The sequence below is a fragment of the Alosa pseudoharengus genome, unplaced genomic scaffold (assembly GCF_046254945.1).
Source record: "Alosa pseudoharengus isolate Yale_2024_CS ecotype anadromous, Long Island Sound unplaced genomic scaffold, YU_APseudo_1.1 YU_APseudo_1.1_scf_24, whole genome shotgun sequence".
NCBI classification, from domain to species: Eukaryota; Metazoa; Chordata; class Actinopteri; order Clupeiformes; family Clupeidae; genus Alosa; species Alosa pseudoharengus.
Window position 1 is genome coordinate 31,218,145 of NW_027468689.1, and position 17,752 is coordinate 31,235,896.

The 17,752-nt window shown below is 44.2% G+C and overlaps 1 long non-coding RNA gene across 1 annotated transcript; it reads right to left on the minus strand.

Annotated features, from left to right (window-relative positions):
- Window positions 1-15,506: 15,506 nt before the first annotated feature.
- On the minus strand, window positions 15,507-16,450 carry LOC143142059 (uncharacterized). Its single transcript, XR_012990875.1, has 3 exons — window positions 16,307-16,450; window positions 16,129-16,230; window positions 15,507-16,043 (listed from the first exon to the last, which is right to left on the minus strand). It is a non-coding gene; the product is annotated as an uncharacterized LOC143142059 (long non-coding RNA).
- Between the last annotated feature and the right edge of the window lie 1,302 nt (window positions 16,451-17,752).

The following is a 17,752-nucleotide window of genomic DNA, read 5'->3' on the forward strand; positions in this document are numbered from 1 at the left end:
CCAAACAATGGCTACTCACCAGGCCCGGAGTGGGTAATCGGGAGAATCGGGAGAATTCCCGGTGGGCCGCTTCACTTTTGGGCCGGTCGAGGGATTGGAGAAAAATATTGGCATTTGTCACGTTAATCTAAACACGTTCACATTCTATGCCTAACACCGCAGCCTCTGCATGGGTTGTTCTCCCCTCCCAAGAAGAGTTAATTGGTTGGGTCCATATAGCCCGTCTTTCCTAAAAAGTTTTCGCAGATACCAGCCGGGCCGGCCCTACCGTAGTGATAAGCGTCAGGGAGGATGGATAGTAGAAAGATGCCATGAGGGACTGAAAAGGCCAGGTAAAAAAGACGAAAAGTATTGGAGGGAAATGCTGCCAAATGTTCCATGCTTCCAATTTTTTTTGAAGAGGACAGACATAAGTGGCAACTGGTAAAGAGAGATAGCCATGATTATAACGGCGTAATTGGGCTAATAACCTACTGGACGTTGTAGCGTTGTCAACCTATTCGTAGGTAACATATTAAATGAATTAAAATATTAGCATTTTGGTATCATCCAATATGGCTATTCATAGACTTTGCAAATATTATGTAAATATTGATAACAAAACTCAAGCTTGATCTGTGTATGCAGTAGCCTAGCCTATAGGCCTAAAAACAAAAGTAGCCTGAGCAGCAGATCAGCCAGTCCCCCGCTGAAAATGATGAGCCCGAAATTAACTATGACTATAGGGACAAGTAGAAAGGATAATAGAGTTAACCATATGAATTAAAGTTATTTTATGGAAGAAAGAACAGTAGGCTATGACAGCAGTAGTTTACATGATCAACCTATATGGCTTGTTTGCTCAGAAGTGGGTGTAGTAAAGGAGCAAATCACCAAACAACAACATGATAGCTAACCCATGCAGAAAAAAACTTGTAAACAATACAGTAGTTCAATATGCCTCTTAGTGGAATTGTGGGATACATTTCAAATGCTTTATTTCTTTCTTCCTGTTTTTGTTAACTTATCAACCTATCCTTGTGGAAGAGTGGAATATTAGCCTATAATAAAAACTACAGGATAGTAAGTGCTGAAATGTTGCCTTATTTATCCAATTTCCACCACCACTAAAAAAGTGGGCCGATCTTGGGCCTGAAACTCCCGGGCTGAAAAGTGGCCCCACTCTGGCCCTGCTACTCACACTGTTCTGGGCATGGACCAAATCTGACCCCAGAGTGGAGCTTGTGTGTGTGCGGTAAAAATCCAAGACCTTGGCCACTGTTGTTGCCACTGGCAGGCGTGCGCCTCTCCAGACGGGTCACATCTCCCCTGCTGTTCGTCCCGTTCTCCCTGAAAATAAAGCTACGAGACAGACCCACAAGCTGCCTCCAAGTTCATTCTTATTCTGTTCTGATTGGCAAGCTGACCATGAGTCCTCCAGTACCGTATTGTCAGTTCATCATAGTTCATCAATCAGGAACACCTTAAAGGCCACAGCCCACACAGCGTACAGCAAAAAGGACCACAACAAAGTAGATGTATTAAAGTATTAAAGTGAGCAATCACATCATATTCCTCCACAGTGTGAGTGTGTGTGTGTGGGTGTGTAATCAAAGGGCCATACCAGCTGCTTGCCGTCTAGCCTCTACTGATGCTCAGTGTGTGTCGCTGTGTGAGATTTTGCTGCTTGGCTTGGCGCAGATGTATATAGAGGAGTCTCCAGTGCTTTTGTGCTGACTCCCTGAGGTTAGAGGCGGCTATTCCCTACACTTTGCCCCCCCCCCCCATCCTCCTCTCTCTCTCTCTCTCTCTCTCGATCTCTTTCCTTCTACCACTGCCCAGCAGGGCCTCCCTTGTGGCTGGACTCCATGACCGGGGCACAGCGGCTTCAATCAGGCCCAGCGCTGGTTTCACCCCCCCACCCCCCCACCCCCGACTTCCCCCTCTCACCCCCCATCGTTAAGCAACCCGGCTGGCCACAGCGGCCAGCCCGGCAGTAATGCGCAGCGGGACGGTGAGTGCAGTTATTAAAAGGCCCCCAGGGGATGCACCAGAAAAAAGACAGAGAGAAAGAAAGCGATAGAGAAAAAGGAAGGAAGAGGAAGAAGGAGAGGGAGGGATGGATGGAGGGATGATATGAAAGTAGAGAAGATGAAGGGAGTGATAAAAGAGAGGTGGTGAGAAGATGGAAGGGGAGGAGGAGAGGGTGAGCTTTTGCACAGTTTCTTCTCTCCTCTGAACCTTAAGTGAAGCAGGAGGGGCTCTTTAAAGCCCTCTGCGGTGGCCAGAGGTAAGCGGGGACTTGAGCGGATCGTCCATTTAGCTGCCAGGCCCCTTGTGGTCCATCCCCGGCTCCCAAACCCACACCTGCGCGGCGAATCAGCCCATCAAAGCGGACACACACGCCCCTGGTGGACCCCCAACCAGAGCCAAAGGTTCTCTCCGGATCTCTTGCCTCTCTTCTCTGTCGACAGAAATCTTTTCCTCCACCTTTCCATCACTCTCCTTTTATGGCCTTTCTCCCAAGTCTCTTTCCTTTCTTGCTCTCTCTCTCTCTCTCTGCCTCTCTCCTTTTTATTCCTACTTTCGCTCTACTTCCCTGTCAATTTCACTCCTTCTCCAAGTCCCTATTGTTCCCTCTCTCTTTGCATATTTCTCTCTACTTTCCCTCCCTTTACCCCTCCCCCTGTCCCCATCTCTCTCTCTTTCTCTGAGGACCTTCTCCAGTGCTGAGGAGCAGCAGCTCTGGGAGTCTCTAATGCAGGGGGAGGTAGTAGCTTCAGCCCTGGGGACCAGCCACTGGGTCCTAGCCATCAGGGGCCCCATGTCAGAAACAAAGTAGAGATGTTACAACGCTGGGGCTTTACCTTCAGTACAGCTGCTACACAGCTGCAGAGCCAAAGCTCCACTCTTTCCAATGAAATATAGATTTACACTTAATTATGTATCAAAATGAATTTATGTTGTTATGTTTATATATATTGATATATCAAAATGAATTTATGTTGTTAAATGTTTAGCCACACAAGTATAAGTATATAAGTATAAGTATACTTTTTTGATCCTGTGAGGGAAATTTGGTCTCTGCATTTAACCCAATCGGTAAATTAGTGAAACACAAACAGCACACAGTGAACACACAGTGAGGTGAAGCACACACTAATCCCGGCGCAGTAAGCTGCCTGCTACAACGGCGGCGCTCGGGGAGCAGTGAGGGGTTAGGTGCCTTGCTCAAGGGCACTTCAGCCGTGCCTACTGGTCGGTATATATATACCGACCAGTAGGCACGGTCGGTATATATATGTACGGTTTAAACATTCAGATAACCCTGATATATATATATATATATATATATATATATATATATATATATATATATATATATGAATGTTTAAACATTCAGATAACCCTGATGAATTAGTTATGGGTGTTTGCCAAAAATAAAAACTCATGCAACTCGAAAGAAAATGCCTTAAACTGCTCAACTTTCATCATTGTTGATAATATCGCCACAGGATTATGTCAAAACGCTACTGAAGGACAGAGGGACTATAACCCTCTTTAAAGAACACATCTTGAGCAGAGAAGGCTATGGAGAGTTGGGGCTAATCTGCAGTTAAAGTTCAACACGTTGACTCTCTGCCTTGGCTGAGGAACTGCAGGGACATAAACTGCAGTATGTGTGATATGGGAGTACCCAACGCCCAGTCCAGCCATAAACCATACACTCTGCATTACATCAGTCCCCCTTGCTTTTGACCTTGCTATAAACTAGCTCACTATACTCCTCCCGTTGCAATGAGTTTGAAATTTAATAGTGTATTCAGGGCAAACTCTCTCTCTCTCTCTCTCCCTCTCCACAGAACATTCCTGTGCTTGCTGCATGGGACTGAGGAAGTTTTTTGGTTATGGAAGTACCTTTTCGTTATTTCATTATGAAAATCTATGTCACATAAATGGAACTGGGCAAAACGTGAGCAGTTAAACCTTGAGAGAATTAGACACTGCAGTAATTAGAACAAATTCCATCACTGGAGCCCTCGCTGCCTTCTCCTCTCCTCACGTCCCTATTGACTGTGACCTTGGACTAAAATTGGCAGTGCTTTTAAAATCGGATGCGCCTTCTTTGCGGACCTCTCTTTTTCCACATGCCACACTTTCTCTCTTCTCTTTTTTGGCTTTGCACATTCCGCTAACTTCTAAGGCAACAAGAGCCATGGCTATGGCCTACCTTTTATTTTCAAATTTTTTTTTAGCCCCCATTAATGCAAATCATGACTGCCTTTGTGTAAGGCCTCGGCTCAGGGAGACTGTGCAGACGATTAAGGCACGGGATTTGTGGCGTGCTGTCCTTGACAAGCTGATTATCTTACCACTGTTTGCTGTGCAGTCACTGGTAAAAATAAAGCCGCAGGACTGAGCTAGCAAAAGTTGAACCCTGTTTTTTGGGGTTAGTGAAGTTTTAAGACATTAGAGGTGGATTCGATGTGAGGGTCAAGGGGTTGGTGTGAGTATGCTTGCTAAAAAATAAAGGATGCGCCGAGTCACTGAGTGGTGACACCACTGTTGTTCCACCACACCCATACTTATGTACTGTACTTCAGGAAATCTATGTCTTTGTGCTGCATTCTGTAAATGTTCTCTTCTTCAACCTGTTCAATGTCTGTCAAATAACAAACATCATTTAGAGCCTTTCACTAAACTCTAAAGCAGAAGGCCTACAGTGCACGTTGATTTTCCAATACCAAATATCAGTGAGCATATTCCATTTTGGCGAATCATTAAGAATTGAACACAAAGGTCTCAGGCCCTCACCTTGTTAGAAAAAAAAAACATATTTACCAAAAAATCATTTTTTCATACAGTATCCATTAGTAAAACGTAAATGCAGTAAGTTTCTACACCTTTTACCAGTCCACATGTGGCTTCTTTATGTCTTCCAAAAGTAGAAGAGGAAAAAACCCTCTGGATGGAAATAAAATTAGCATGTTTTCTCTTGACATCTGAGACAGAAGTGATAGGGCTTGGTGGCATTGCCCACGTGAGTATTGATTGGTGTCGGAGGACTATGACATGTCTGTCAGCTGTGTTTTTTATGTCGGAGAGGAAAAACAGGTGGTGCTGCTGTGTTCCTCCTGAATAATGACGTGGGAAATTGCCTGGTGTCTGTTACCGCGTGTCTATGTCTGGAGAAATAGCTGGTATGGCGTCGTGGAGGGAGGGAGGGAGGGTTGGTCGTGGTGGTGGTGTTTGTTCTGAGAGGTAATTTGGGTGCTGCTGGCTGAAGTGACAGGGAGGACAGGGTGACTTTGGTGTCTGGCACACCTGTGAGATGGGCAAAGCACAGGCTCGAGAGTGGGTATCATCGGATCACGCTTTCCTCCCATACACACACACACACACAAACAGACACACTCTCTCTCACACACACACACACACAGGTTCAGATCTCACCCTGGCACGCTACGGGGAAGGAGGGTCTCATCACGTCAAGGACACAGCGTGGACTCCGCAGCCAAGAGCAGCCAATTTAGCTCCCGCGCTCCACCACCAACACAGAGCCAGTCATTTTCCCCACAAACAGCCATACATATGCAAAACCATCCAAAGACAAACCCACAAATGCCTGCTTCTCTTGCTTTCTCTCTCTCTCGCTCTCTCTCTCGCTCTCTCTCTCTCTCTCTCCAGTCAGTTTTAACATGTATGACCCTTTCTGCCCATTTTCACTACAATATTAGATTTAATAGTTCTAAAAAGTTGCAATTCAGTTTACATTCAGTAAAGCAGGAATGTGTGAATGTGAATTAAATTCCTTTCATGTCTTTCAGAATGCTTCCTCTGTGCTGAAACGCAATCACCTTTTTGATCCAGATTCAAACAGTGTAATTAGAACTGCTACATACTGGTATGGCCATTGGCCATCTGTGTTGATGTGCTGACACAATGGAGAGGGCTTGAAAATGACACAGATCCCTTGGTTTCTCCAGTCCAGACATAATGACAACCACTGCTCAACTGGCCTGTCACAGTGCTAGCAGGCAAAGACCAGAAGGCAGAGTGAGTGCCAAGCAGGGAACTTTTGCAAACTGCAGAAACAATATCCATCCAATCCCACCGTGCTGAAAACATGTTCCAGCTGAGATCATTCTTAGCCCACAGGACCAGACGGGGACGGAGGACACAAATACCACCATAAATTCCACCCAGACGGACGGAAATAAATGAATTTCAAAGTGATGACAATGTAACTGGGATGAAAGGCTTGGGCCAAACGTCACTGGGAATATGATGCACTTCAAAGGCTAACTTTTCCCCCAAAACCCTAACCTCTCACTTTTTTCCAACTCACTTTTTGAAGTTTTCATATAAAATATGGTTGTCAATACTCACCATCCCCAGACATCTCGACTTGGGAAGGCATGATTTCACTGCCTGCATTAGTTCTGAGGTACTCCAATCGATAGACCCTTTTCCATGCATGCTAATTGTGCTGAAGGTGTACCTAGAAGGCGGGCGAAGGGAAAGCACAGGCTATGAAAATTGGGGGCGGGTGGTGGGGGAAGAGGCATAGACCTAAGCAAGGCCTCCACTTCCGTAGTCATGCTCCTCAGAGACGGGCTTCAGGCCCTTTGAAGTCTGGGGCCGCAAAATCAATTGAACACGTCTGGGAGTTAATGAACTTGTTTTGGAGCTTAATTTTAAAATGGTGGATGTTGCTGGCCAATAATTCATGAGGGTAGGTATGCATTTCCCTCGCTGTGCTGCAGAGACGAGAGCAATGTCAGTGTCTAAGAGAGTATGCTGGGTTCTTAGTAGTAGTGAACAATTTAGAGTGAGAGGAGGAAACTCTCACTATTTGGGAGTCACTCCCAAATTCACAGTCATACACATTCTGTAATAAGATATGCTCTTAATGAGATCCCAAAATGCATTTTTTTGGTAACACTTAATATATAATATAACTACACACAATATATATAATAACTACACACAATTCATAATTTATTAAGCCTTTGTTACTTATTAGTTAATGGTTTGTTCATCATTAGTAATTTATTGTTCATACATAATTTATCATCAGTAAATCATTTGTTCACACAGTTATAAATGGTTTGTTCATAGTAAATAAGCCTATATCTAAAATATGTTTATACATTATTGTTGATGCTTAATAAATGATGCAATTATATGTTTTTGATGAAGTAATATTTCCATTATTTGACAGTTGTTACATACACATGCACTAATGATTAGTTAGGGTGAGGATACATATTTTATAAATCACTTCCTAATACTATAATTCATGATTAACTCAGGAGTTACAAGTGGTTAGTTAATTATATTTTGTGAACTTTTGTTCAGTAGGCTATGTTTTTCATTTATTCAAGCAGTGACATTTGGTTTAATGCATGGGGTAACGTGAGGTGCGTCAGAAAAAAGATGGGCCTGTCCCTCTCAAAACATGTTAAAATAGTGTGATTAGCAACCAGAAAAGAAACAAATCCTGGGGGAGACACCCCCGGACCCCCGTGTTATTATTATTAGGCTATTATGACTGGCCTGCCCCCACTGCTAAAAAAAATCTAGAGGTCACGGTCATCTAATTTAAATGGTGGGAACGTCAAATGTATGTACTGATTAAACATTTAATTCACCTGAACAGTGTTTGAATCCTGTTTGTACTCACTGGAAATCTTGGACCTAGCAGTTACTGTGCAAAGCACAGATTCCATTTGTGTTATCTGTTATCACAGATTTCATTCCATATTAGCCACCAACAACCGATTATGTTGTTATGCATGTACAAAATACAACATTTGAACACCCATATTGCTGCTGTTGTACTTCATTGTATCTACAGCTGTTAATGTGATTACTCATATTTCAAGCCACATTTCTCCGGCCCCTCAGATGTGATGCTTTTTATGAACTGACCCCCTTTACAAACTAATTGAATAGCCCTGGCCTACGTGAATCATTACGTTTTCATCATGAAAGTTCCACAGCCAAAAAAATAGTAAACGCACAAAATTATGTAGCCAAATTATTCATGTAGGCTAGGGTTAGTGTTAAGCTTATGGTGTTATGAACATGACAGGTTATGGATATAACAAATAAGTTAATTTTCCGCCTGTTACAAACGTTACATTACAAATTGTCAAGCTTACCCCAAGTTCTTCCAACTCTGTCGTCCCAGGACGTACTGTGGGGACCGCTGTATTTCTCAGGCGAAAGAGCTTTCGACCTCCAGCCAAGTCCTCATTAGTAAAATGCAGACCACAGACACGGTGATCAGCTTTCTGCAGAACCCCAACAAATGTGCTCACATCCAACCCCAGAAATTCCAGCCACAACTTTAGCCTTTCTGGATCGTTGAAAGGAAGTCTGTGACAACTTTTTTTTGCCACGAATTCTCCTGCAATTCGGAACTGCACAAAATCGCCCCATTATTAGCTGTCTGTTGCAAAATAATTCAAAAGCTTTCAATTAAGACAGCAATCTTCTTCCAGTGGTTTGCTTGTAATTGGCAAGTGTATTCAAAGGTGCATTATTGCCACCAACTGGGCTGGAGTGTCTATTATTCAAGCTCTCAACGGAAGAATACGGGTGTGTGTGTGGAAAAATAGCTCCACAGTTTTGCGGCAAATGGTAAAACACCTGTTGGAAAGCATCTTTTGAAGCAATTTTTGTGTGAGCTACCACAGAAACCAAAAATTCTTAGACCAGCAGCATATGTCCAAATTTTAATCTTAACCGTTCTATTTCATCAGAAACAATCTGAAAACAGGGCTTTAAGTGTAAAATACCGAACTTGTCCTTTAAGCTAAAAAACCTGTATAGTTCGCCTTTAAAGAAATTGGTACCACTTTGCATTACAGTAAGTTGTGACCAGGGATGTAGTGGAGGCTAAACACAAGTAAACACAGTTTATCCACCTCTGAAATTTCAGAAATAGAGTTTATTCACCTCTTATTAGAGTTTATCCACCTGTCAAAAGAGTTTATTCACCGATTGCAACTTTTAACATTAAAAAATGACACTGTATTGTAGCGTCGGTGGATGTACATTTCTGATGTTGAATGATTGCAGTGCGAGTGAATGCTATAATGTGTAACAGTGTTGTGCCAGTTCACAGCTTTTCTGAACTAGTTCAAGTTCAGTTCATACATGCTCAAAGTGAACAGTTCACGTTCAAAGTTCACAATTTTAATTCTGAACTAGTTCAAAGTTCAGTTCATTTGACTTTTTTTGTGAGATATTCAAATAAATACTTTTTTTCACACTACGAGCTAGAAATCACTATACGTTCTTTGAAGCTGCTCATTGTAGACATTTGCTCATGACACTGCAATTGTGGGTTTCTTACCAGGTGATGAAACTTGCAGCAGTACAGACAAGGTAGACTAGTCTCCGTGCCATCACTTCCACTAGGCATTTTTTTTAAATTGCAGCGCTTTCTCTCACTCTCGTCATTGGTCTGTCTCTCTCTCTCTCTCGCTCCTCCAGCCCTCCGCCCTCTCATCGTTGCCTGCTACGCGGCGTTGCTATGCCTACCCCGCTCTGCTGCAATTCATCACGGGTAACGTTGTGCGGAAGCCAGTATGCTATTCAACTATTCTCAGCCGGACACTACGTTGCCCGCAATGCATTACGCACACAATGTCAAAACCATTTCTGTCTGGTGATACATGATTTAAGCGGCACCAGCGAGAATACAGGAGGGAGGAACTTTCTCTCGTTGCGTTTCAAAAGAGAAAACAGATGTCACTCAGTTTTCAATGGAAAACAAATTCCAACGTTAATTTACAGTGATGTCTGTCGTTCATGACACATAATGTGAACTAATTCACATTCAAGTTCTTTATTAAAAAATGTGTTGCGTTCAGTTCAACGTTCACCCAAAAAAATGAGCGTGTTCAATAAACGCGTTCTTTTGAACTCGTTCACGCACAAGACTGATGTGTAATGTCGGTTATAATAGTTGTAGTTGCGTTTACCATGTTGTGTAGTTGTTAGCGTGGTAGTCTCTTTGGTTGTACCTCATGTGTTTATCCCCGTGTTGATGTGTGTGGTAAACCCTTATTGTGTGTTACATGTGCGGCTGAGACTACCCCTGTCTTGCCCTATGTAGTTGTCTAAGTGTGTCTGAGTCTGTCTGTTCCAATAGATGACCATCCTGGCCAAAGATGATTCTTGTCTGAGGGTGAGATCGCTACATTGGTGTCAGAAGTGGGATGGGCCCCTCCTGGGGCGCGAAGATCCATGCCAGATCAAGATGGAGAAGAAGGCCGAAGACCAGACCAGCAAGATGGCGGCGATTCTCAGCAAATCTTCCAATTGTCATTTTAAGGACTAGCCAGCTGAGCTCGCCACTGCGGAGGATGGAGAACCTTCTGGCCCGGCGCGGGACATGTTCAGGCGACCAGCGGAACCAGCCCTGCATAGCCGACGAGAGCTGCCAGCACTGGAGGAAGCGGCCCCGGCTGATGTCGCGGAAGTGTCCGCGGCTGGCAAGAAGTTCCCGGCTCGATGAGATCCTCGAATGCTGCCGTCATCCGAGGATCTCATCTATAGAGAGTGCGAACTCTCTGACGACCTCGGAACACGACCACAGCTGCCGGGTTTCCACCGCCAGCTACGGAAGAACTGCCAGAGCGTCAGCTGCCGGTCGAGAGTGTGATGGAGTCATAGCTGCTAGTTTGGGAGCTTGCGGTGCTCCAGCTGGTGGCCAAAAGGGCAACGTCGACTTGTAGAGCCGTGGGAGCTATTGTTTTGTGGACTGTTTGAAGTTTGAAGTGCGCACGTTCGACACAAGTCTGCACAATGTTTTTCACGTTTTGTGTGTGGGTTCCTGTGTGTCCCGAGCATGCTGGGAGGGTCTGGGTCTCCATTTCCCGCCACAGTGGAGCATCGTTGTGCTCGAGAGACAGCCGACAAAAGTTCTACGAGAGGGCAGCGTGAGGAGGGACCTCTACGTGGACTGCTGACCGCCTGGAGATCGGCACACTGTGGACAGGTGGCAACGGCCAGAGCTGTCACAGTAGCCAGAAGGGGCTACCGAACGTCCAAGGGTTCCAGCATATCCGGGGGTTCGGCTTGCAGTGGGACTGTTTGCTGCTGTTTGAGGTAGCGCAGCTGCACGACGGGGAGACCGAGGGCCCAAGCGACACCACGACCCACGTCTGGCCGGTTCTGGTGCTTGTTCGGGGGAGAACTGACATGACAGAGGCAGCCGAGAGCTCTTCCAGTCGGGTTGGGTTACCATTGGAGAGTGCCGGGCCTTTCTGCGGGAGCAGCTCCAAAGACTGATCGCCTGGGGTCGTAGTGGCCAAGAGCGGGCCACCAACAGCCTGGGGATCCTATGTCTACAGAGAAGCTCCGGCCGCCTTGGACTCTCCAATTGCAGCCAGAGGCTTTCCGGTCACTTGGACTAAGCACTGGGACTGACACCGATGCAGCCGCGAGTGGTGAGCTGAGCTGTCATTGCCGGGGACGTCAATGGCTCGGGAGGGGGTTATGTAGCGTCGGTGGATGTACATGTCTGATGTTGAATGAGTGTCTCCCAGAATGCAGTGCGAGTGAATGCTATAATGTGTAATGTCGGTTATAATAGCTGTAGTTGCGTTTACCATGTTGTGTAGTTTGTTAGCGTGGTAGTCTCTTTGGTTGTACCTCATGTGTTTATCCCTGTGTTGATGTGTGTGGTAAACCCTTATTGTGTGTTACATGTGTGGCTGAGACTACCCCTGTGTTGCCCTATGTAGTTGTCTAAGTGTGTCTGCCTGTTCCAATAAATGGCCGTCCTGGCCAAAGGTGATTCTTGTCTGAGGGTGATATCGCTACAGTATTATCCACATTCACACTATGTACACTCATCAACACTCTAGGGACAATGTAATACCATGGTATTGTTATAAAAATTGGACAATAACCTCCACCATCATCAAACATGTTCTGAATACCTTTTTTTAAAATCTGATACTGCATGGTGCAGTCCATCTCACCTCTTATTTTACTACTACATCCCTGGTCGCGACCCATATTTTAGCGTTCAAGCAAACTGATACGGTGAGGTATGTGGTAAGACCTGCAAAGTGCGTGTACTTGCTTGGAAAATGCTAGTGTTAGGCACATTACTCCTGTGTAACCAGGTTTGTCTTTGTCAGTAGGGTGCTTTGTTTCCATGTGGTGTGGTAGTTTTGATGGTTTCTTGAGTCTGATTGATTAACAGTTAGTCGGTTTCGTCAATAACATGGCAGCTTGGCAACAGCTGTTATCAACTAATTTTGGCTTCATGGCATAAACTTAGCTTGGCTAGCGCCCTCTGGGAAGAGGTACAGAAGCCTGCGCTCCCGCACCACTAGACTCACCAACAGCTTCATACACCAGGCTGTTAGGATGCTGAACTCTCTCCCCCCTCCACCCTCAGCTACATAACATCCTGGACTTTGGACCCACAATGGTTGCCTTGCACTCATGGAGGTATTATATATAACTGGAGAGAGTGACTAAGTCCCGCCCCCATTCATTTCAATGGCCCATGCTAGGCTAGCTACTTCAGCCAAAAAAGTTTGAAATTGACCGCAGCCATCTTTATGAAAATGGCGTTTCATGGGTGTTCGTTTCCGGCACCAGGTAGAATTAGCCTATTAGATTCCACGTTACAGACAGAGACAACGTAAGGTACAACGGAATGTCGTTGATGAAGATTGGACATTCCCTCAGAGGAAAAGAAGTTGTTTGTGAACGCGCTTCACTTCACCTTGTTATAAGCGCAAATGTATTTCATTGGTTGGGATAACATTTTGGGAATGGTGGTAGAAGTTTGCCCTGTCTCTGAAGTCCTAGGTTATTTAATGTGATGTTCATATGTGATAATAAACAATGCGAATCAATATTGACTCACTTTAGGCTACACAAATAATGATCCCTAAATGTATATTTGGACAGGCTGTATACTAATTGCGCAATAAGCTATTCAACGAAAATGACTATAATTATGTAGACATGGGACGAAGAAACTTGTGGATAGCTGGGATTTTTGCTGCACCCAGTGTGAATTTGCAGCTTGTTAAACCTAGGCTACATTTGCAGGCAGACGAAATGAAGGCAACGCAAATTAAACTTACCGATAGAAGCGCAAATCCCTCGGGTATTGAGGTTCGAGCAGGCATTTCAAGAGTCTGCAACTGTTGTTGGATATTTGGCTTTTGCTTCGACTGGCAGCCTGGCCATTTAAATCAAATGCATGGCCTAATCATGTCAATGTTGCAAGAAAGCAAACTAAATAAGCTTCTTTTTAAATGACTTGGGGAGGTTACATGATACCGACGTTGCCTTGTCATGGACTACAGGTAGGCTACTACAGCGTTTTAAAATATTTAATATACACAACGCAATGAGTAGGCTAATAATTGGATATAGGTCATTGCTATGCATACATGTATTGTCATAGTCAGTTACCTTGTCAACCCACAAATAAGGCAAATAATAGTATATGACAACATTTACCTTTTTCTTTTATTTACCACAAAGTCTGGTATAATAAGCCTAAACAATGTAGGCATTAAGTCAAGTATCAGTAGCTTAATCCAAGTAGTTAGTTGTTTTATTTGTCGTCTTCCAGAAATGCAAACCAACATGGACGCGCGAGGACGCTCGTGCCCAACACTAAACTCGTGCATGAGCTGTCATCTACCAATCAGCATGTAAAAACTGGTGCCGGAAGTTGCAACCATGTAACGCCATGTTTTCAAAAATGTCGGCGGCCAAATGCCATGCTAAGTGGCTGAAGCTAACCCTTCAAATCCTGACCCCCTGCTTGCACTACTCCACGTGTACACTTGCACACTTTGCAACTTGTTGTTGTTGTCCTGTTGTCCTGAAAACACTACACACTTCTGCTGCTCTTACATAACTTGCACCACTATGCCACTTGCTCACTTAGGTCAAACAGAGCTACCTCAGCCATTTATTGGCCTGACTTTGCACTATTATATTGACTGTCTATGCACAATTGCACAATTTCAACCCAATTTTGCTGCTCTTATTTGTTCATTGTATGTGCCTTCTTATTTACTTTTTTTATTGTTTACTTGAATGTTATGTTTGTCTGTGGACTTAAATTGGTAGAATATGTCTTGTCTCCACCGTGGGATAGTGAGAAACGTAATTTCAATCTCTTTGTATGTCTTGGCATGTGAAGAAATTGACAATAAAGCAGACTTTGACTGAGTGCTAGGATTGTCCAAATTGACATAAAACCTGATAGGCTAGCGAGTGCATTAAACCTGTATAACATAGCACTTCCTTAAGTTGACAATAGCGTTTTACCTACAGGCTGGGCACTAGTTGTAGACTGCCACAATAGTACTGCTCCAGGTTTCAACAGCAACTTTTTTGTGAAGCCTCTGCTGCCTCTGTGCCAACCCACCAGTTAATGTAACATGCCACATGATTTCCAAGAGGCCTTTAGACAGGCTCATTTTCTGACTTCACTTGCATTTGTTTATGTTGTAAGACGTGAAGAAATGAACGACATCAGCAATAGACAGGCTAGCCTACTAGAAATAGAAATACTTTCGGATCTGCTCCTCCTTTCCACCAAGTTTTGCAGAAATTGTGCCTGTGTTTTTTTGCGATATTGTTAACAGAAACTATTTGTGTGGTGCAACCTGTTAAATATTAGTAGTTCATAAACTCCAACGTGCCAATTTAGGTTGAAACTAAACTATGGTACTTACGTTCAGCTTATGTACAAATGTAATGAATTGTAATGTAGCCTAACTTGTTCAATGGGCTGAGGTGCAGTGGCTGCAGGACTAAAGCGAGCGAGAGATGCAAGAGTGGAGAACAGCTCATGAGCTTGCTAGAGATTACATTTTTATAAAGGGACACCAGGCAAGCCTGATGCTTTTTCTCTACGAAACTCCCCCTCGCTCGGTCTGAAGCTCTTTTCCTTTTCTTTGCATCTTCCATCAAGGGTTTTCGCTGCTTCTTTGCCGGCTCTGCCATTATACACACGTTTGCAACAATCTCTAGCGTTTTGTTAGCCTGCCTCTGTGCTGTAAACTGATCCTGCTTCGGTCGGCGGGTAGGATACACCGAACTTGCAAGTGGGATATTCTTCCTACAGGCAGTAGGGGCGGGCGAGAGAGCCTTCATTCGCCCCGTAATGAGTCATTTAGTCATATACTGACTTACGAAGATGATTAATTAACACGAAAACGTTGCCTGGTGTCCCTTTAACTCATTGAGTGCCAAAAACGTAATATTACTGTGGTACCTGACATGCAGAATACCTACTCTGACTACGCCACCCCCTAAACCCAGACGGGAGAAACCTATAAGCTCTCTAACGTGGCTGGTTCTCTGCCTTCCCCACAAAGGAACAGTTAACAAAAGGCATATGCGAAATACTCAAATTTATTACAAATAGTATAAATACAATCCAGAATGTAAGTAAGAAAGACTGCATGGGATAACTGGCTGAGACTCCTCAGGCTAATAAAGTCGGGTCAGCACACACAGCTCCCGTCTTGGAGAGGGGCCCTGGTGAGAGGGAGAGAGAGAGACAGCAAACCCAGCACCACAAAAGAATGCAACACGGCAAGCACTGCAAACACAAGTAGTAAATACCACTACAGGATACCACTACAAAATACCACACTGTGTTGTTTACCAGTACACACCGAGAAAATATCTCCCTCCATGTGGCACCCAACCCAAAAGGAGCAGTACTGAGTTGCGGATCCGGCCTTGTACAAAGACAGCCTATATGATAGGACAAAAGAGGAACAGCCAGCTCCCAGCACAAGCAGCTATAGAGACAATGCAAACAAACAAAAAGACAAACAAAATGAAAGCAAACAAACAAACCCAAAAACTAACAGTAAAACAGTGGCTGGCCTGGTCCCTTTTAAAAGAAATGGTACATATTAGTTACCATGTACATTCCACAGCACAATTACGATGGACATATGTAGTAAATATAAGCCTACTTTGCAAGAGCGTTCACTACTCCCCACAGCACAGTGACACAGGAAGAAAGGAACATTCCAGTGCTACAGATTTAAAGAAACATAGTTAATTGATTTATAACTACCAATGTAAACAAACAACTAAGATCATAAATATAAAACAAATTACCAGAGCATCAGTGTCTGTAGCCCAGCACTCATAAATCTTAAAATCAGGCAGTCACCTCAGTGTCCTCCATGAAGAGTGAAACACATGGTTCTAGCATTCACCCTGATAAGTTAAAACAAGTCATGAGAAGTGAGTTCTACAAACACACACATACTGCATGGAACATCATATTCATTACCTGCATGACAGGGGACCTTAACAGTCACAAAGAGCAAGTGGTGGAAGCAGCAAGAGAATGTGAGCTCTCAACAAACCAAACTTTATAACTTCCTAGTTAGTCATGTGACCTGCCCCATGTGACCACGCTTGCAGTCACACAAGCCACACTGGTTGCCAGTGCAGGTGGGCACATAAACCAGAAATCCCCACATCCCCACATTACATTTTTCCTTCCCATGCGTTGAGTGCCAAAAACGTAATATTACGTTTTTAGCTTTTTTTTAAATTACGAAACTAGACACTCTAACACACCTTATAATGTGATTTTGGGAACTCTGTGATGAATGGAAATGAAATATATGATGATCGAAAACTCGTGAAAACGCATCTGGACATTTTATTTGGACATTTTATCATAACTCGGTTGTACAAAAATCATCAACAATGGTCTAGATTGCTGGCACTCTAGGACAAAGCTTCCGAAAACAGCTTGGCATTCAATGAGCCAGTACAAATGACAAATTGCTTTACTGCATTTAAATACACATACACACCAGGCACCGGCTACAACAAGGTAGCGATGAAGTTTCTCAGACATTTGTCATGACAGAGCCAGCGAAAAAGAAGCAAAAACCGAGAAAACAGTGAGGAAATTGCCAATACTGAATAGTTTTTTCTTTAACAAATGTATATAAGTAAGTAAGTATATATACTCTTTTGATCCCGTGAGGGAAAGTTGGTCTCTGCATTTATCCCAATCCGTGAATTAGTAAAACACACACAGCACACAGTGTACACACATGGGCGGATTATGAACTTTCGGGCTCCTGGGCCCAGATGTATTAAGGGACCCCACTAATTGTCGTATATGTGGGAGGGGGGGGGTCCTCCCCCAGAAAATTTTGGATATGTTTGATGTGATTTCCTGTATTCTGGTGCATTTTGGGGATGGCCAATACTAAATTCAATCAGATTCATAGACTACATCCTGATTTGTTAGATAGATAGATAGATACTTTATTGATCCCCAAGGGAAAATTTGTGATATTGAGGCAATGATTCCATGCAAAGGCTTGGGCTTCAGGGCCCCCTGACCTCTTGGGCCCCTGGGCCTGGGCCCGGTAGGCCCATGCAGTAATCCATCCCTGTGTACACACAGTGAGGTGAAGCACACACTAATCCCGGCGCAGTGAGCTGCCTGCATCAAGAGCGGCGCTCGGGGAGCAGTGAGGGGTTAGGTGCCTTCCTCAAGGGCACTTCAGCCGTGCCTAATGGTCGGGGTTCGAACCGGCAACCCTCCGGTTACAGGTCCGAAGTGCTAACCAGTAGGCCACGGCTGCCCCTTAAATGTATGATTGGCTATGATAGCTTTTCCCAATGTAATGACAATGGACTGCATACCTGCTTTCAAACCACACAAGAGTAACTGTCACTGAGCTTGAAAGCAAAAAGATGTGAGAAAGAG